Raw genomic sequence first — 21,600 nt, 5'->3', positions numbered from 1 at the left:
GTCACAGGGGATGTGTGCATGTATGTGGGAGTGGTCACGGCCAGTGAGGGGTTTGTAGTGATAGGCGTGATGGTGATGCTGGATGAGGATGTAGTGCATGCAGGTGTTAGTGTAGACGCAACTGGGAGGGAGGTGGACGAGGAGGAGGGGGACACAGTGGAGGCAGTGGATGTTGGTATGTCTGCATCTGAATGGTGTTTGTGTGAGTGCCTGTGGGATGATGTGTGGGGCTTGTGTTTGCCTGAACCACTCCTGTGTGTTGTCTTGTGTGCATGCTGGTCTGCCTGTGTGCTTGGGATAGGTTGGGGTTGAGGGGAATGGGATTGGGTAGAGGAAGATGGAGGGAGGACGCTAGAAACAGGGACAATGGCTGCCATCAGGGAGGAGGCCAGAGCCTGGATTGATCTCCGTTGGGCCGCCATGCCAGAGTGAATGCCCTCCAGGAATGCATTTGTTTGTTGCAAATGGGCTGCCAGCCCCTGGATGGCATTTACAATGGTTGACTGCCCAACAGAGATGGTTCACATGAGGTCAATAGCCTCCTCACTCAGGGCAGCAGGGCTATCTGGGGCAGGGCCTGAGGTGCCTAGGGCGAAGAAGATGCCCACCCTCTTGGGTGAGCGGGCACAGGAAACATGCTGAGGGGCTGCTGGGAGGGCAGTGCTGGTACAGGGGGTGGCGGCTGTACCTGTAGTTGGGGTGGGCACAGAGATGTCCGCCACCACCAGGGAGCTTCCATCGGAGGAGATATCACTGTCAGAACTGTCCCCTCCAGTCTCCGCCGTGGTGCTCCTCTCGCCTTCCGTCCCACTGGTGCCCTCACCGTCGGTGGTTTTGTCCTCCTGGGCCCTGTGGGATGCAGCTCTCCCTGTCGCTGGTGCCTCTGCTCCTCCACCAGATGATGCTAATACACAAAAGGACAGGGTGACAAAACAAAAGGGGGGGGGAGAGACAAAGGATACCCTTGGTCAATGGCGGCAACAACACCACCGTTGGCGTACACGAGACACACACACAGGGAACAGCCCTACCCACTACTCACAATGCTAGTCACCAGCCCAGGGACAGGGATACCTAACGCCAATTGCAGCATACCTGAGACCCGCAGACCCCTGGGCAGTAGTGGATGTCTACTATCTTGGTTGGAGGAGGTTTACATCAAACCCTGCCCAACATGGGACCTACCCTGGAATGTCCGGCCTGGCCTAGGGGCACCGACAGGCCCACATCCCCCACCCGGATGCCACCCCACCACGCGCAATTAGTATATTGGGGCACTGTACTCACCCCCCTGTGGCTGCTGTGATGCCCGCAAGCATCCATCCAGCTCCGGATAGGCCACTGCCAGTATGCAGGCCATCAGGGGGGTCAGGGTTCGACGGGCACCCCTTCCTCGTTGGGAGGCCATCCCCAGCTGGGCCTCCGCTCTCTTCCATGCCCAGCGTCTCAGGTCGTCCCACCTTTTCCGACAGTGGGTGCTCCGCCTGCCGTAGATTTCCAGGGTCCGCACGTCCTTGGCGATGGCACACCATATACCCTTTTTTTGATGGGCGCTGACCTGCAGAGAAATACACATTGGAAAAGGTATCAGTCAGACCGTCCTGCCTGTTACACTCATGGCCACCATAGCCCTCACATCCCCTTAAGCACAGACATTGCCCACCATACATGCAGCACGCTGCCTAGGGCCCTTCCACTAACCCCCCCTGCACAAGGCCCTCACACAAAGCAGTCCAGGCATTCATGTCCTATGCATCGTGTGTACTTACCTGTTGGTGTGGAGGCCCATACAGCATTCTGTACTGGGGTAGGACCCAACTCTCCAACTCTGCTGCAGTGGAGGCAGGGGCCCTTTCCCCAGTGACACAAGCCATGGGCGGTCCCAGACACAGGTCACAGCAGCACTTGCAGTGTAGGTCCTCTCGTTTTGAAGGTCAGGTAGCAAGCGAGACAACAGATAGAAAAAGGCGGTCAAGTCCACTGCGGTGCGTACCATCACCGCCAGCGTACATCACCATTGGCCACTGTAACCCATAAAGCCCAATGGTATCTAATGAGGAGTTGCACAGCGGTTCTCGACCACCTCCCGCAACAGCGCACAACGTCAGCGGAATTACCTAATTTCCATATGTCCCTCCATACAGGACAGGCAGATGCTATTTTTTGGGGGGGGGGCAGGCCATGACACCTAACTGCTTCACAGTACACATAGGCACCATTTGGGCCTATCCAACAATATACTGTTACCGTCACAACATGCAATGCAGTGTAGTGTTTGTAAATATGGAATACTGACCAGCTGCTCCCCGTTTTGCCCCCTAGATTGCAACCGCTGCGGATGAATAGGAGATGGAGACATCCCCCGTGTACAGGCCCCTGGTGCACTTGGCAACAATGGAGGACAGGCACATTATCCTCACCTATGGACTGGACAGGGCCACAATCAAGAAGGTCTGCCAGATCATCGTGTCATGCTGTATGTTGCACAACATTGCCTTACGTCGCCAGGTGCCTTTTCTGCAGGAGGATTAGGCTGGAGATGGCCGTGTGGCAGCAGTGGACCCTGTGGACAGCGAAGATAAGGAGGCAGAGGATGAGGACAACAGAAGTGCAATAATACGACAATACTTCCAATGACACACAGGTAAGACAGTGTAACTTCACTTTTCATTGACAGTTTTGTGTTTGACATTGTCACTAGCAGGGTGATTTTCCCACTTCTATGGCCACTTACTGTACCCTTCGGCATCTCTATTTTCAGATATTTGTGCCCCACTATCGCTCCTGGTGTATTGACTGCAGCCAACTACAGGTCATTCCTATGTATACATTACTGTACAGTTGTACTGCAGTGTTTAAAGCTTGTTAAATGAATAGATAGATCAGTCATTTGACAGACTCCATACCTGTATTAATTCAAATGGTGTTTATTTAAGGGCCAATAAGTAGAGGGGGATGTGCAATGGACTGGGGGTGATGGTGGAGGAATGTTCAGAATAGAGTCCAGTCTATGTGGATCACAGGCGCATTGTCCAAGGGGGCATAGGAAGTGGAGCAATGGCAGTTCAAGGTGGACAGGGTGACAGGGTGGGACAGAAGGGTGACAATCAGGAGAGTCTTATTTCATGGCTGGGGTCTTGGCAATAGTCTCTGGCTTCTGCCTGGATCGCAGGGACCGTTTGTGGGGTGGTTCTCCTTCTGCAGGGGGAGGGGTGCTGGTGCCTGTTGTTCCTGTGGCAGGGCCTCCTGTCCACTAGCGGCAACGGAGGTGGAAGGCTGTTCATCGGTTTGGCTAGTGTCAGGGGCCTGCTGGTGTGCCACTGCCTCCCTCATGGTGTTGGCCATGTCTGCCAGCACCCCTGCAGTGGTGACCAGGGTGGTGTTTATGTCCTTCAAGTCCTCCCGGATCCCCAGGTACTGTCCCTCCTGCAGCCGCTGGGTCTCCTGCAGCTTGTCCAGTATCTGGCCCATTGTCTCCTGGGAATGGTGGTATGCTTCCAGGATCTTGGTGAGTGCCTCCTGGAGAGTCGGTTCCCTGGGCCTGTCCTCCCCCTGTCGCACAGCAGTCCTCCCAGCTTCCCTGTTGTCCTGTGCTTCTGTCCCCTGAACCGTGTGCCCACTGTCACTGACCCCAGGTCCCTGATCATCCTGTGTTTGTGGGGTGGCCTTGGGTCCCTGTAGTGGTGGACACACTGCTGATTCACGTTTCCTGGGGACAGAGGTATGGGCCCGCTGGGTGGGTACTGTGCTGGTGTCTCCTGAGGGGGGAGGCTTTGTGGTGGTATGGGACTGTGCCTGGGTAACCGGCTTGCTGGAGGTCCCTGATAAGCCAGTTTGGTCATCCAGATCCAGGCGTCCAGAGCTGCTGTCATCACTGTGGGCCTCTTCTGGGGGGGGGGGGTGGACTGGATGTTGCTGGCACCTCCTCTCCGGTGACGTTGGGTGGGGGACCGGTGGGGATGTAAATGCTGTGTTATTGTTTCTGTGTGTGCCATCTTGTGCATGGGTGTGTTGCCCTCTATGGCCGTTATTGCCCTGGCAGCTTTGCCTTGTGTGAGTAGTTATTTGGTGAGCTAGGCGATTCTCTCTAGTGTCCATGCTTTAGTGATAGGTGTCCATGCAGGTCTGTGATGGGGATCCGTGCATTGGTGTTACATGCAGGGCTTGGTATTGGGAGGGGTGGGTTGTGATGGTGGAGTGTGTGAGGTGGTGGAGTGATGGGAGTGAGGGTAAGGTTGGGGGTTTGTGATGGCATGCAGGTAGGGGGGTGACTGTAATAGATATTTGACTTACCAGAGTCCAGTCCTCCTCCTACTCCTGCCAGGCCCTCAAGATGCATGATTGCCAACACTTGCTCATCCCATGTTGTTAGTTGTGGGGGAGCACGTGGGGGTCCACCGCCAGTCCTCTGTACAGCTAGGTGGTGGCTTGCTGCTGTGGAACGCACCTTCCCCCATAGGTCTTTCCACCTCTTCCTGATGTCATCCCTTGTTCTGGGGTGCTGTCCCACGGCATTGACCCTGTCCACGATTCTCCGCCATAGCTCCATCTTCCTTGCAATGGCTTTCTGCTGCCAGTGTGATCCGAATAGCTGTTGCTGTACTGTACCCAGATGATTTCCTCCACCATGAACCTTAGCTCCTCCTCTGTGAACCTGGGGTGTTGTTGTGGTGCCATGGGTGTAGTGTGAGTGGTGAGGGTGTGTGGGGTGATGTGTTGAGGTGTGTGATGTAAGGTTTGTTGATGGTGTATTCGTGATGGTGGTGTGTGGCTGTGGTCTTGTCTGTGTTCTTGTCATCTCTCTTGTGGCAAATGTTTTTAATCATAAAGGATTGTGGGTAATGTGGGTGTGTGTTTTATAGTGGTGTGGGTGTGGTGTGTGTGTATGGGTGTCAGGTGTGTGTTATTCAAATTGTCCAATGTGGTGTAGTTTTTTTTGTGTGTGTGTGTATTTTGAGCGCGGCGGTATGTAGCACCAATGGTTTACCGCCACTGAATGTCCACTGCGGTGATTTGTGGGTCATAATGCTGTGGGCGTAGTTCTGTTGGCGTAACGATGTGGGTTTTGCTACCGCCAGTTTATCACTGATCTTTGGGATGGCGGACTTCTGTGTGTGGCTGTATAGTGACAGATTGCTATGTGTGTGTCATAATATGGGTAGCGGTAATCCGCTGCAACAGCTTTGTGTGGGCGGCAGTTAGCATGGCGGTAAGCGGTACTTACCGCCAATGTCATAATGAGGGCCTTAGTCTTATTGTGCTATAAAAAATTTTTTTGACGATGTTCCCTACTTGAATCATGTAAAGAAATGGCTCCCTGTTGCAGTTGCCCCCCACTTTTTGCCTGATACTGATGCTGACTTGATTGAGAAGTGTGCTGGGACCCTGCTAACCAGGCCTCAGCACCAGTGTTCTTTCACCTAAAATGTACCATTGTCTCCACAATTGGCACAACCCTGGCACCCAGGTAAGTCCCTTGTAACTGGTACCCCTGGTACGAAGGGCCCTGATGCCAGGGAAGGTCTCTAAGGGCTGCAGCATATCTTATGCCACCCTAGGGACCCCTCACTCAGCACAGACACACTGCTTGCCAGCTTGTGTGTGCTGGTGGGGAGAAAATGACTAAGTCGACATGGCACTCCCCTCAGGGTGCCATGCCAAACTCACACTGCCTGTGGCATAGGTAAGTCACCCCTCTAGCAGGCCTTACAGCCCTAAGGCAGGGTGCACTATACCACTGGTGAGGGTATAGGTGCATGAGCACTATACCCCTACAGTGTCTAAGCAAAACATTAGACATTGTAAGTGCAGGGTAGCCATAAGAGTATATGGCCTGGGAGTCTGTCAAAAACGAACTCCACAGCTCCATAATGGCTACACTGAATACTGGGAAGTTTGGTATCAAACTTCTCAGAATGATAAACCCACACTAATGCCAGTGTTGGATTTATTAAAAAATGCACAAAGAGGGCATCTTAGAGAGCCCCCTGTATTTTAGCCAATTGTTCAGTGCAGGACTGACTGGTCTGTGCCAGCCTGCTGCTGAGAGACGAGTTTCTGACCCCATGCGGTGAGAGCCTTTGTGCTCTCTGAGGACAGAAACAAAGCCTGCTCTGGGTGGAGGTGTTTCACACCTCCCCCCTTCAGGAACTGTAACACCTAGTAGTGAGCCTCAAAGGCTCAGGCTTCGTGTTACAATGCCCCAGGGCACTCCAGCTAGTGGAGATGCCCGCCCCCCTGGACACAGCCCCCACTTTTGTCGGCAAGTCCAGGAGAGATAATGAGAAAAACAAGGAGGAGTCACTGGCCAGTCAGGACAGCCCCTCCCTAAGGTGTCCTGAGCTGAGGTGACTCTGACTTTTAGAAATCCTCCATCTTGCAGATGGAGGATTCCCCCAATAGGATTAGGGATGTGCCCCCCTCCCCTTAGGGAGGAGGCACAAAGAGGGTGTAGCCACCCTCAAGGACAGTAGCCATTGGCTACTGCCCTCCCAGACCTAAACACACCCCTAAATTCAGTATTTAGGGGCTCCCCAGAACCTAGGAAACTAGATTCCTGCAACCTAAGAAGAAGAGGACTGCTGAGCTGAAAAACCCTGCAGAGAAGACGGAGACACCAACTGCTTTGGCCCCAGCTCTACCGGCCTGCTCTAGAAGGACCAAGAAACTCCTGAGGACTGCGGCTCTGTTCATCCAAGACTGCAACTTTGTTTCTAAAGAAGCAACTTCAAGACAACTGCGTTTCCCGGCAGAAGCGTGAGACTTGCAACTCTGCACCCGACGCCCCCGGCTCGACTTGGGGGGAAACAACACTTCAGGGAGGACTCCCCGGCGACTCCGAGACTGTGAGTAACCAGAGTTGCCCCCCCTGAGCCCCCACAGCGACGCCTGCAGAGGGAATCCCGAGGCTCCCCCTGACCGTGACTGCCTGCTTCCCAGATCCCGATGCCTGGTAAAGACTCTGCACCCGCAGCCCCCAGGACCTGAAAGATCAGAACTCCAGTGCAGGAGTGACCCCCAGGAGGCCCTCTCCCTTGCCCAGGTGGTGGCTAGCCCGAGGAGCCCCCCCCCCCTTGCCTGCCTGCATCGCTGAAGAGACCCCTTGGTCTCCCATTGATTTCCATTGGAAACCCGACGTGTGTTTGCACACTGCACCCAGCCGCCCCCGTGCTGCTGAGGGTGTACCTTCTGTGCTAACTTGTGTCCCCCCGGTGCCCTACAAAACCCCCCTGGTCTGCCCTCCAAGGACGCGGGTACTTACCTGCTGGCAGACTGGAACCGGGGCACCCCCTTCTCCATTGAAGCCTATGCGTTTTGGGCACCACTTTGAACTCTGCACCTGACCGGCCCTGAGCTGCTGGTGTGGTAACTTTGGGGTTGCTCTGAACCCCCAACGGTGGGCTACCTTGGACCCAAACTTGAACTCCGTAGGTGGTTTACTTACCTACAAAAACTAACAAATACTTACCTCCCCCAGGAACTGTTGAAAATTGAACTGTGTCTAGTTTTAAAATAGCTATATGTGATTTATTTGAAAAGTATATATGCTATTGTGATTATTCAATGTTCCTAAAGTACTTACCTGCAATACCTTTCATTTGAAGTATTACATGTAAAACTTGAACCTGTGGTTCTTAAAATAAACTAAGAAACAATATTTTTCTATACAAAAACCTATTGGCCTAGAATTGTTTATGAGTGTGTACCTCATTTATTGCCTGTGTGTGTACAACAAATGCTTAACACTACTCCTTTGATAAACCTACTGCTCGACCACACTACCACAAAATAGAGCATTAGTATTATCTCTTTTTGCCACTATCTTACCTCTAAGGGGAACCCTTGGACTCTGTGCATACTATTCCTTACTTTGAAATAGTACATATAGAGACAACTTCCTACAAATCATTTTTGGGTTGAATCTTACATATATTGCTTTCAAGTTCCTCTTCTGATATTTTGGAAATCTGTTCACTTGCTGCAGTTACTTTCATTTCTTTCAAACATATTGTTGTGTGTTCTATAGATTTAGCAATTTCCACAGCCATCTGTAAATGTGTTTTTTGCAGTAACTTCTCTTGGATTTTCACGTTGTTTATACCTCTAACTAGTTGGTCCCTTAATAATAAATCAGTGAGATTTCCGAAATCACAGAACTTGCTTAAGCCTTAGAGTGCTGCAACATAACTTGTTATGTTTTCTTGTGTGCCTTGCACACGGCTGAAGAATTTGTGACGTTCCAATACAATGTTGATTTTGCCTCCATATTGATTTTGAAGTTTTAATAAAGTAATTTTTTATTCATCTACGCCATTGTCCATTATATCCGGTTCAGGAATCGTTTCAAAATTTGTCCTGCCATTTGGTCCTAGGTTGTGCAGTAAAATATGTTGTTTTCTTACTGGGCTAAATATTTCACCTCGTATAGCTATAAGGTAGGATTCAAAGACGTGCACCCTTTCATCCCGTGGTTCGTTGGGCTGCCATGGTGGTATGAACATTTTAAGAATTGCTGTAGTTAAATAGAATGTATAATCTTTAGTCAGCAGTACATGTATTTTCTTTCTATCATACAAAATCAAACAATTGGACAGTTGGTCATTTAACAGAACTGCTTCAAGTAGATTACGTAAAATGTAGGACGAATCTCTTAAGATGTGAAACTGTCAGAATGATAATGCTGTATGTTCAAGAAGAGAAATATTCACATTTCACTGAATCTCAGATCTAAGTTCAAACCATTAGATTTGCTTAGCACAAAATAAATGCAATAGCCTTAAATATGCTTGGTAAATTCTTAATTTAGCCAGTAGATGGCACTGTAGGATCAGGAATCGTTGTAAGACATGCAAACCTTACTGCACATAAAAGTTCTCTGTGTATTTTTAAACAAACGGTTACTTTCTAAAAATTATTGAACAGTTCCATACAGTTCCTTATTTTAAAGAGCTGTTTAAAACTTCTTAAATAAGTAGTGCTGGTCTTTTATACACGTACATGTACTTCAAACGAGGAGTAGGTTGTTAAAAAATATTAAACAAGGTGTGCATGCCACCGACAATCCATGAGGACACGCAGAGCCTAGCTTGCGATAAGTGAGGCAAACATGGGGGCATATTTATACTCTGTTTGCGCCGACTGTGCGTCAAAAATTTTGCCGCACATTCGACGCAAACCCTACACCATATTTATACAATGACACCCGACCCGCGCATGTCAGAATTCATCCATGTGCGTCATTTTCTGGATTCGGGAACCCACCTTGCGTTATTGACATGCAAGGTAGGCGTTTCCGTCCAAAAAATGACTTTAAGGCCTGTGCGCCTTATTTATACTCCCGCGTCATTTTGACACACAGGAGGGGGCGGGCCTTAAAAAACGGCACCCAGCCTGATGTGCGCTGTTTTTTAACGCCTGGGTGAGGGCAGGCGTTAAGCGACCTGTGGGCTCATTTCCATGGTCTCTGACCATGGAAGCAGTCCACAGGTGCCCTTCCCTGCCCCCAGGGACACCCCCTGCCGCCCCCACCCACCCCTTGAGGACACCCATGGATGGGGGAGACCCATCGCAGGTAGGATGAATATGTTGGAGGCTGTGTGTTGTGTACAAGTAGCAAGAAAGGGTACAAAACAAGGAACCCTCCTCTACATCCTATTGAATTACTTTCAAACAATGAGACAAGGTGGGTATTGATCTTGTTGGCCTATTCAGTCTTTTCCCATCTTCAACTAGGTTTGCTGTTGTTTTAATGGACTATTACTTGAAGTGGCCAGAAGTCTGTTTCATTGGGGAACCTACATCTAAGAATGTAATTGACTTCTTGAAAAATGTTTTCTTAAGAGAAGGGTTTCTGTCATATTTAGCATGTGACAATGGTGTTCAATTTGTGAGTGAAGAATTCAGTAATTGTTTGCAGCAAGGGGGCATTAAGCACCTTAGGAGCTCACTTTATCATCCACATTCAAAAGGCTTAGTCGAGCGCATGAACAAACAGAATCCTAGGAAATTGTGTCCAATGGGCTATAGCCGCAAGTGTATTGTACAGAATGTGGTACACTAAATGTTACGGCTCTACCACACCACCCCACATTTTCCATGAAAGTGTCACCATTTGAACTGTTGAGAGGCAGGAAGCCTGCCACCAAGTTAAGCCCAGGATGAATGTCAAAGAGGGTGTTTTGTTGTTCATTTGTTTAAGCCAGTTTCCTTTTATATTCGTAAAATAAAATATATTGTAGGTCACAAATTAGTTGTTGTTAGAAGGAGAAGGGATAATGTAGTGTTCCATGCTTATTCCAACCCAGTCTTAGAACACTGGGCCTATGAGGTCATACAATTCTATATAGGAATGTGAGAGTGGATTTGAGGAAAAATGGTGTTAGTGGAGTTAGCTGAGAGACTGTGACTGAAAACAGCTGTTGCTCCGCAGTGGTCTCTGTTACACAGAATAAATGCTTACATGAAAAGTGAATCGTGTGAGCGTCTTCACTAGAGAAACACTTCATTTTTGCATTTATATATTGATTCCAGTCTTTAACAGTTTGTGCCCTGCAGAGCGACAAGACAAGACTGACTGATATGTAGAGTCTAGACTTTCTCTATTAACCCCAATCCCCCATCCCTGCTTCTACTATTTGTTTCACATGTCATATTGTGTGTGGTCAGTAGTGAGGGGAGGAGGACAGTATTGCTTTGTTGGATCCAAGGTACATGGTTAGTGCTACCCGATAACACAGAAAATAAAAACGCTGCCCCATTCTCAGCCAGGCAATACTGATTCTTAATCCACGTACTAAGAACCAGAGCTGACTCAGGCTTACCCCTACCTCCTGAAAAAGATCCTGAGTGCCTCAAGGGAGGGCAACACGTTTCTGATGAGAAAGTAGGAGGTTGTAGGATCTCTTAACAAATTGGTTCCCATATACTCACTATAGCCAGGGGCAATTCCAAGCAACACAGCTTTTAAGCTGGTACTGGAAGTCAAATAACACCCAAATACCTAGAACATGATACGTTTAAAGGGGGCTTGTTTTCTACACATACATTCAGCAAATTGTTGGTATCATTCAGAGTGCTCCTTCAGAGCGGAGGAATAGGTTAAAGTGAAATAAAGGGCAACACCACTTCCTGTGCTGATGGTATAGAAACACGCAAAGCATCTGGCAGCAAAACAGTAACTATTGAGGTTGAGCTGCATCAAGAAGATCTGTAGGGACCACCACTGCAGGGGTATAATTCACCAGCAAGGAAGAGGTTGAAAGGTGTTAAGGTATCTTGGTGCTCAGAAGCACACTAGAAAGGTCAGAGGAGGGCATAACATCATCAGCAGAGCCCATGCAAAGGATGAGCAAGATCAGCGTTAGGTTGCAGATATCCAGAAAAGCATTCCTCAGCACTAGGCAAAGAGCTAGAATGGAGATACTTGCGCTGGGCAGCTACCTCACTAGGCAGGAATCAATGTAGAGGATGACACAAAGGCTGAAGTCTTAATGTGAGTTGCAAAGTGACAGGGGAAGTGTGGCAGTGGAGGAAGAACACCACCCAAATGGTTAGAGGAGAAGGAGTCTCCAACTGTAAGCATTTATTGTGAAGACAGAATCACTCAGGAGCCAGACCTGGTTGCACAACATCCTTGCTGTCCTTGGATGACAGCTGGCCCCTCGCAGTAAGAAGACAAAGATGCGAAGTCTAATAAAACTGTGCACAATCTGAGAGCCAAGGCTCACTTTCACTAGTAGTATAGGAAAAAGCCAAGGAGAGCACTCAAAATACACATCAAAAGGTGTGAAAAAAAGAACTGACAACCGCTTGCTGGGTGGCCCCTTATATGTCTCTGTGATGTTAAACTGGGGAGAAGCTGGAGTTGAAATGGTGCCACAGTTCAACCTGCTGGCAGGAGCGAGCCATTTTTAATTTCCAGATCTGGGTCCAAATTTGTGGGGAATTGGTGCAGGGCTGTGCTGCTCTGAGTCAAAGTGAAAGGACAGGAATGCGCTGTATCTAGGCCATACGGTGCATTCCTGTCCCTTCACCCTGTGCTGGCACTATTTTGGCAGCTTAGTGCCAATACAGGCACCCTCGCATCATGGTGCAAGGATGTCTGCGTTGTAGGCAGGATTGTTTTTGTGCAGCAAAGGGCACCTTCCTGCACAAATACAATCCTGGGAGTTGTTTTCCTCTTTCTATATGTGCTACAGAATGCAGCACACACAGACAGAGAAACAAACAAGGAGAAATGAAGTCATTTCTCCTTGTTGCGCCTCCCCTGAGGGGGCATATGTTTTTGCTGCATCCCAGGTTTAACCACCCTTGTAAATCTGGGGATGCATCAAAATCCATGGGTGCTGGGTGGGAAAGCCCACCGCAATGTCCATGGAACTCCTCCCTGGTGCAGAGTAAGGCAATGCAGCGATTTGCGCTGCCTTGCCTTACTCCATATGTATAAGGCCGTTCAAAGCCACACAAAGTGGCTTTGCATGGCCTCATAGATATGCTTGTGAGGTTTGTGCTGCCGTGCATCACAGAGTGACGCGACAGCGGCACAAGATGCCACCCTGTGTGCTGCCTAGGGAGATTCATGAGGTGAGGAAACTGCAGGTAGACATATCCATCATGAATCCCCATGAGGCAGGTTTGCATCCAGGTAAGTTCCTTCCAAATATATCAACATGCACTTTCCCCTTCAAGTTCAGTCAGAAAGTAAGCTAGTGAGACAAAGGGAGTCCTCATCAGACTTTGACCCAATGCAAGAGTGAGAAAAAAAACAGTAAAAGGAGGAGGAAGAGAAATACAGCAAAACTGTGACAAAGAGAGAAAACAGCACCCTGCAACTGTGAGATAAAGGGGCAGGTGATGTCTGTTGGCAGATTAAAGTGGCATGAGGTGATTCAAGTCTATGCAGCCTTGATATTTAGCACGCCGACATTCAATAGTGCCGGCTATGGGCTTCTAAGCCAAAGTTTGAGGGCACATACACTTTTTTTTGTTATTTTATTTATTTGACAAATTAAGCACCGGGGAAGGATTCTGGGGTCTGGCGTGAACTGGAATCAAACAGTTTTACAAACACTGACAAGGCCACTGGCAATCCTGGTGAGGTAGCACGTGCTGCACCATTTCAAGACAAGGCGAGTACAATCGGCATTGCATGTGCTCCACTTAAATCACACCAACTTGTAGAGCAGTAGCAGCACATTGCTTTATTTTTCTGAGTGCCTTTTCAGTCGGCTGCTCGTATTGTTCTGGTAAATCATGACTTTTTAGTATGTAGGAATGTTTATGAGTTAATAGCCATTAGCAGTACAATTCCCACATCTGAGTCTGAAAGACTAGCTCCACCCTCACCCCTAATGGCCACTTAACCTTTCATTGTCTACAATTGTATGTCAGGCAGTCAGAAACTACATTTTATTTAGCATTTTACAAGTCTGCAAAATCGTACTATTACAATTGGTAGAACTGGCCATGCCTGGTTGTACTGCCAACAGCATGTTTTATTGTGCGACTCAGAGTTTTGCTTTAACACATTAATTATGACTTTGGAACCCCAGCATGAAAAGACTTATAGGATAAACTTTCAGAATTAGCCAAAAATGTTATACAAGACACAAGACCCTTCTAGTGTCAAAATATGAGTTAGCGTCATTTTCTGGAAGCGCCAACTCACCTTGCGTTGCATTGCAACAATGATATAGAGGGTAGACATTCCCTTCCAAAAAATGATGCTAGCCCTCTGGCACCATAGTTACTTCCTGATGCATAAACAACACACACTAAGGAAGCGGACCTAAAAAATGACGCTAAGGCCGATTAGCGTCAAAATTTAACACCTGGTCAGACCAGGCGTCAAAAAGAGGCCCACACACCACTAGTTAAGGAAAGCACATCGAAGGAATATTTGCAACCTCCAAGATAACATGGAAGTGGTACTGCTCCAGCCTGGCACTTGCCGTAGACGTCAGCGAAGACAGCAGGTCCCTCTGTCCATCCCTGAACAAAAGGCAACGGATCACAAATGTAAGTGCATATGTATCACAAGATCAATGACAGAAATAAATGACCTTCACATGTGTTCCGACATACAGAAACCTTAGGTGGCACTGATGTGACTACACAGACATTTGTCAAAGTCCAACATGTGTCCATGCAGGTAGATAGATATGTGAAGTTTCATATCCCATGAACACACCACTGTGGTCATATGTTATAGAAATCAAACTACACATATCTTTACACACACACAGCATGTAGCAACCTTCACTGACACATTTGTTTAGACCATCTCCTGCAACTAAGGTGCATGGGGAACTATGGCCCTCTTTATGACATTGGCGGTGACAGTTAAAGTGGTGGTAATTACCGCCAAATTATGACCGTGGTAGTGATAACTCCCATAGACAGCTAATGTGCCACACCAACCTCCAGGGCATTAACACCACTGACCACGGCTGTAGCCATCAACAGCCAGGCGGAAGCCAAGGTACCGCCCACCATATTATGACACTGCAAACCGCCACAACTTCCAGGGAGGTACGAACGCCATCAAAAGCCTGGCAGAAACACATCACAGAATACCAAAGACTTACCAACAGAGACACGGAGAAGACCAACGACGCCATGGAACCAGAACTGCAAGTCTTCCCAATTCTCTTCTAGGCTATGCTCCACCTGGAACACCAATGCCGAAGACGGTGAGTACAGCTGCATAGCACACAAGGGAGGGAGGGAGGAAGGAAAAGGAGAGTGACACACACACGCACTACACACACCATGCACACAACCAACTGCAGATGTGAACCAATGGCACACAACGCACGGCATAATAATACAAGGACTACAGTTCAGCAGCACTGACATTGTAATAACAAGGCAACACCCACCATATGAACCAATTTTAGAACAAAGATACATGAACAATTGTCCAGAAAGGGCCAATGCCTAGTCCAAAGTACATAAGGCTCACATGGCTACAGGGCACAGTCCAAACCCAAACCTGATCCTGTCAAATTCAGCACAATACTGTGCAGGGGCAACATCTCGGAAGTGGAAAGGCAGCTCAGGGGGAAGGGTGGTGGGGGCACCTCAGCTGAAGTCGGGAACTTGCCCACTGCTCCTGGAAGGGGCTCCATGCCCTTTTCCCAATGCTGGAGAGTGCAAGGTCACAGTCTCTCCGGTGGGGAACTTGCCCACTGCTCCTGGAGGGGGCTCCATGCCCTTTTCCCAATGCTGGGGAGTGCAAGGTCACAGTCTCTCAGGTGGGGAACCTGCCCACTGCTCCTGGAGGGGGCTCCATGCCCATCTCCCAGTGCTGGGGAGGGAAAGGTCACAGTCTCTCAGGTGGGGAACTTGCCCACTGCTCATGGAGGGGGCTCCATGTACAACAGTCCCTGGAGGGTGACCTACATGCCCTCTGCTGGAGGTGAGGGCTGCATTGTCTCTGTTGGAGGAGGTAGCTCCTGGGCAGCCTCTGCTGGAGGTGAGGGCTGCATTCTCTCTGCTGGGGGAGGTGTCTCCTGGGCAGCCTCCGCTGGAGATGAGGGCTGCATTGTCTCTGCTGGGGGAGGTGTCTCCTGGGCAGCGTCTGCTGGAGGTGAGGGCTTCTTGCCTGGCATTGGTGGTTGAGTGGGAACTTTTTCTGACATTGGTGGTTGAGTGGGAACCTCTTCTGACATTGGTGATTGAGTGGGAATCATTTCTGACATTGGTGGTTGAGTGGGAACCTCTTCTGACATTGGTGGTTGAGTGGAAACCTTTTCTGACATTGGTGGTTGACTGGGAACCTTTTCTGACATTAGTGGTTGAGTGGGAACCTCTTCTGACATTGGTGGTTGAGTGGGATCCTTCTCTTTCCTGGCTGGTGGATTGTGATCCTTCCCTTTCCTGGCTGGTGGAGTGGGATCCTTCCCTTTCTTGACTGGTGGAGTCAGATCCTTCCCTTTCCTGGCTGGTGGAGTGGGATCCTTCACTGTCTTGCCTCCACGACCAGGAGGTGCCTCCACTGTTCCCGAGGACTGTTTGGCTGATGTGCTCGGCTGGGTTGTTGGGACCCTGGTCTTACAGGCAGGACAGGGGAGGGAAGAGGTCAAGTTGGGCAAGGAAAGGCTTCTTAGGGATGGTGGGGCGGGATGAGGGAGGAGGGATGGGAGTGGAGGTTGAGGGAGTGGTTGTTGGAGGAGTACGTCTGCTGGACTTGGGTGCAGGTGCATGGGCAGTGTGCTGATGTAAGGGTGGATGGCTGTTGGGTGTCTGAGTGCCTGCATTTGTGTCCTTTAGGAGGGGGGGACAGACAGGGTGGGAGAGGACACGGGACGTGTGGATGGATGTTGTAGAGGTGTCTGCTAGTGAGGTGTGTGTGCTGCTTGGTGAGGTGATGCTGATGGTGGCTGTTGAAGCAGTGCATGCAGGTGTGAGTGTGGACGTGACTGTGAGGGAGGTGGAGGAGGAGGGGGAGGGGGAGACAGTGGAGGCAGTGGATGTGGATGTGTGTGCAACTGTCTGTTGTTTGTGTGAGTGCTTGTGGACTGAAGTATGGCGCCTATGTTTGACTGTGCCACTCTTGTGTGTTGTCTTATGTGCATGCTCATCTGTATGTGTGCATGGGATGGATTGGGGTTGAGGAGACTGGGACTGGGAAGTGGTAGTTGGAGGGGGGACGGTAGGAACAGGGACAATGGCTGCCATCAGAGAGGAGGTCAGAGCCTGAATCGATCTCTGTTGGGACGCCAATCCACCGTGGATGCCTTCCAAGAATGCATTCCATTGCTGCATCTGGGATGCCAGCCCCTGGATGGCATTCACAATGGTTGACTGCCCTGCAGAGATGGATCTCAGGAGGTCAATAGCCTCCTCACTCAGGGCAGCAGGGCTCACTGGGGCAGGGCCTGAGGTGGCTGGAGCAAAGGAGATGCCCACCCTCCTGGGTGAGCAGGCATGGGCAACTTGCTGAGGGGCTACTGGGAGGGCTGTGCTGGTACGGGGTGGCAGTTGTACCTGCAGCTGGGGTGGTCACAGAGGTGTCCGTCACCACCAGGGAGCTTCCATCAGAGGAGGTATCTGAGTCAGTGTTGTCACCTCCTGTCTCCGCTGTGGTGCTCCCCTCACCCTTCATTCCATTGGTTCCCTCGGCATCTGTGGACTCTGCCTCCTGGGTCCTGTGGGATGCAGCTCCCTCTGTCGCCGGTGTCCCTGCTCCTCTGCCAGATGATGCTAACGCACACATGGACAGGATGACAAAAGGAGAAATGGGAGGATGGAGAGAAAGGGAGCACTGAGTCAATTACAGCACCAGCACCACAGTTGGCATACACAGTACCGTCACACACAGAGATCAGGATTGAGCACTATACATTGCACTGGCACTGAATTGCCACAGCAAGATGAGGGCCAAACAGCGCCAACTGCACAACTCCTGGGACCCACAAAGCCCTGACTGAAATGGAATGCAAACGAGCTAGGTTACCCACATTTGCCATACACCCATTACCCAAGAGCTGGATCACGCTGCAATGTCTGGCCTGGCATTAAGGGGCACCAACTAACTCACAACCACCACCTGGATCCCATGCCACCTTACAATTATTGTAGTTAGGCCCACTGTACTCACCCCCTTGTGGCTGCCGTGATGACCTCAAGCGCCCATCCAGCTCTTTGTAGGCCACCGCCAGTATGCAGACAATAAGGGGGGTCAGGTTCTGACGGGCACCCCTTCCTCTTTGGGAGGCCATCCCCAGCTTGTCCTCCGCGGTCTTCCATGCCCAGCGTCTCAGGTCCTCCCACCATTTCCTGCTGTGAGTACTCGCCTGCTGTAGACGCCCAGGGCCTGCACGTCCTTGACAATGGCATGCCACAATCCCTACTTTTGATGGGTGCTCACCTGCAGAGGGAATAGAGACAGGAGGACAGCATTACACATACAATCCAGCCTGTCACACATATGGCCCACAAATCCCGTTTCCAACTCCATTTGCACACACCACCAGGCGCACACCATGTACACTACCACCAGACATACCACCCCACATATGACACGATGCCTGCACACACATCTCCATGCAACCCTCCCACATGCATCGTGGCCAAGGTGTACTCACCTGTTCGCTTGGAGGCCTATACAGCTGTCCATACTGGGGCAGGACCCCATCCACCAAGTGCTCCACCTCCATCGAAGTGAAGACAGGGGCCCTTTCCCCGGTCACACGGGCCATTGTAGGTTCCAGACACAGGTCACAGCAGCACATGCAGTGTAGGTGTTGTCCTGTGGAAAGTCAGGAATCAAGTGAGGTTATAGACAGAAAATGGCAGTTACGTCTGCTGCGGTGTACACCGTCACCGCCGACGCTGATCCCCATCGGTCACTGTACTCATTAGAGTCCCATATTAGCCAATAAGGAATTGCATGGCGGTGCAAGACCGCCTTCTGCCACGACGCCCAACGTCAGCAGAGTTACTTCACGTCCACCTGTCCCTAGATACAGGACAGACGTTCGCCATTTCATGGTGGTGGACTACATACAGATCTTACATAACTGCGTCATTGATGGAAATTGCACATACATTGCCATTCCCACTGTCCTATCACAATAATGTTGTATGCACACTGAGGTGGTGGTTCCATTGTACAAATTGTGGCAGCCTACTCACTCTTATGTCCCTTAGATACCTACTACTGCGGATGAATAGGAGGAGGAGACAACCACCCGTGTACAGACCCCTTGTGGACTTGGCTACACTGGAGGACAGGCACATTATATTCACCTATAGACTTGACAGGGCCACAATCACAGAGCTGTGTGCCCAATTGGAGCCTGACCTGATATTAGCTACCCGTCATCCCACTGGGATCCCCCCTCTTGTGCAGGTTCTATCATTTCCTGGCAATTGGTTCTTTCCAAGTGACGGTGGGCTTGGCAGCAGGAATGTCACAGCCAATGTTCTCAATTGTGCTAGCAAGGGTATTGTCTGCCCTGGTGAAACACATGTGCAGCTACATTTCTTTCCCCCAGGTGGAAGATTTGGCCACTGTGAAAGTGGGATTCTATGCAATGGGACATATTCACAATATTATTGGGGTGATTAACGGTACACATATTGCGTTTTGTCCCCCCCGCCAGAATGAACAGGTGTTCAGGAATCAGAAGAGTTTCTACTTACTCAATGTGCAAATGGTGTGCCTGGCAGACCAGTACATCTCTCACGTTATTGCCATGTATCCTGGGTCGGTGCATGACGTCTTCATTCTGAGGAATAGCAGCATCCCAAATGTGATGGCCCAACTACAGAGGCACAGGGTGTGGCTAATAATTGGTGAGCCTGAGTCCCATCCACTGTATGTCAGTGTATGCATTGAAGTGTTGTCCCCATAGCATTGTGTAAGGCTACATTTTGTCCCTCAATATTTGCAGGTGACTAATGCAGGTAAACCTAATGTGGCTCTGGACCCCTTTGGGGAATGCCAGGACATGGGCTGAGAACCATTATAATGATGCACATGGGTGAACCAGAAGAATAATTGAAATGTCCTTCGGCCTCCTGAAGGCCAGGTTCAGATGCCTGCATCTGACAGGTGGATCCCTGTGCTACTCACCCGAGAAGGTCTGCCGTATAATAGTGGCATCTGCATGTTGCACAACCTGGCCCTCAGATGACATTTGCCTTATCTGCAGGAAGAGGGGACTGGAGATGACCCTATGGCAGCAGTGGACCCTGAGGACAGTGAGGATGAGGAGGCAGAGGATGAGGGCAACAGAACATCAGTTATACAACAATACTTCCAATGACACACAGGTGAGACAGTGAAACTGACCATTGCTCTGACTAGTGACGTTTTCTGTGTGGCTGTAGCATGAAGGCATTCACTTCCTTTGCATTTCAACTTACTCTCACCTATGGCTTGTCCTTTTTACAGATGTTGGTGATATGACAACAATGTCCTGATGTGTTTTCTGCAGACAGCTACAAGACATTATTTGTATGCTATCACCACATTCAGATCATTTGCACTAGATGTGACTGTTCCCATAAATGCACATTTTCAACACATAAAACGGTGTCACTCAAGTTGTGTTCAAGGGTATTTATTGTAGTGAAAATAATTGATGGAAAAGTGCAATGGAATGGGGTGATGGTAGAGGAAAGTCCAGGGTATTGTTCCAGTCTGTTTGTAGTCTGTTTGTAGTATGGTCCAGTGTCCAAGGGGCCATTGGAAGGGGAGCAAAGGCAGTTCAAAGGTGACTGGTTGGGACACAAGGGGGACAATCAGAAGAGTCTCATTTCCTGGCGGTGGTCGTGGTCTTGGTTTTGGCAAGTGTCTCTGGCTTCTGTCGTGGTTGCTGGGAACGTTTGCGAGGTGGGTCACCTTCTGCGGGGGCAGGGGTGCTAGTGGCCTGTGGGTCCTGTGGTGGGGCCTCCTGCCCACTGGCTGCAACAGAAGTGGATGGCTTGACAGTAGACTGGCTAGTAGTAGGGGCCTGCTGCTGTGCTGTCGATTCACTGATGATGTTAGCTATGTCTGGCAGCACCCCTGCTATGGAGATCATGGTGGTATTGAGAGCCTGCAAGTCCTCCCTGATCTCCTGATGGTGTTTCTCTTGCAGCTGCTTGCTCTCCTGCATGTTGTTAAGGATCTGGCCCATTGTGTCCTGGGATTGTTGGTAGGCCCCCAGGATCTTGGTGAGTGCCACCTAGGGAGTTGGTTCCCTGGGCCCTTCCTCCGCCTGGTGCACAGCGGTCCTCCCAGTGTCCCTGTTGCCCTGTGCTTCTGGCCCCTGAACGGTGTGCCCGCTGCCACTGACCGCAGATCCCTGCTTGTCTTGGGGGTGAGGTGTGGACTGGGGTCCCTGTACAGGTAGGCACATTGCTGACCGAAGTTTCCTGGGGACAGAGGTGTGGGAATGCTGGGTGGGTGCTGTGGTGTTGGATACTGATGGGGGAGGCTCTGTGGTTGACACCCCCCACCACCTTGAGACCCTACCAGGTAAATAGTGTGCTTAAGAAATTATTTGTTCGATTGATTGATTGGTTGACTGTGAGTGGACTGGGGTGACCGACTGACCAGTGGTCCCTGAGGGGCCAGGTAGTTCATCCAAATCCAGAAATCCAGAGTTACTGTCATCACTGGGGGCATCTTCTGTTGGGGGACTGGTTTGTCGTGGCACCTCCTCTCTGCTGACATTGGCTGGGGCACCTGTGGGTTTGTAAGTGATGTATTATGCTTCATGGCATTGATATATTGTATATCCCTCCATCGATGCTGTTGCCCTGCCCCCTTTGTTTGTGTGTGGTGATTTATTGTGGGATTGTTAGTTCTCCATGCTGTGCATACTTTTGTGATGGGTGTCCATGCATGGCTGGGAGGGCTGTCCATGCATTGGTATGGCGTGCAGGGCTTGGCATTGGGGTTAGTCATATGTGTAGTTGCAGTTTGTGGGATGGAGTAGAGTGAGGGTGAGGGTGTGAGATGGCATGCATGTATTGGGGGTGATAAGTAGTAAATGTTGACTCACCAGTGTCCAGTCCTCCAGCAACTCCAGTGAGTCCCTCAGGATGCAGTAATGCCAAGACTTGCTCCTCCCATGCTGTGAGCTGTGGGGGAGGAGGTGGGGT

Source organism: Pleurodeles waltl, chromosome 1_2, assembly GCF_031143425.1.
Source record: "Pleurodeles waltl isolate 20211129_DDA chromosome 1_2, aPleWal1.hap1.20221129, whole genome shotgun sequence".
In the NCBI taxonomy this organism is placed as follows: Eukaryota; Metazoa; Chordata; class Amphibia; order Caudata; family Salamandridae; genus Pleurodeles; species Pleurodeles waltl.
The sequence above is the reverse complement of the archived record's forward strand: the minus strand, read 5'-3'. Positions refer to the sequence as shown.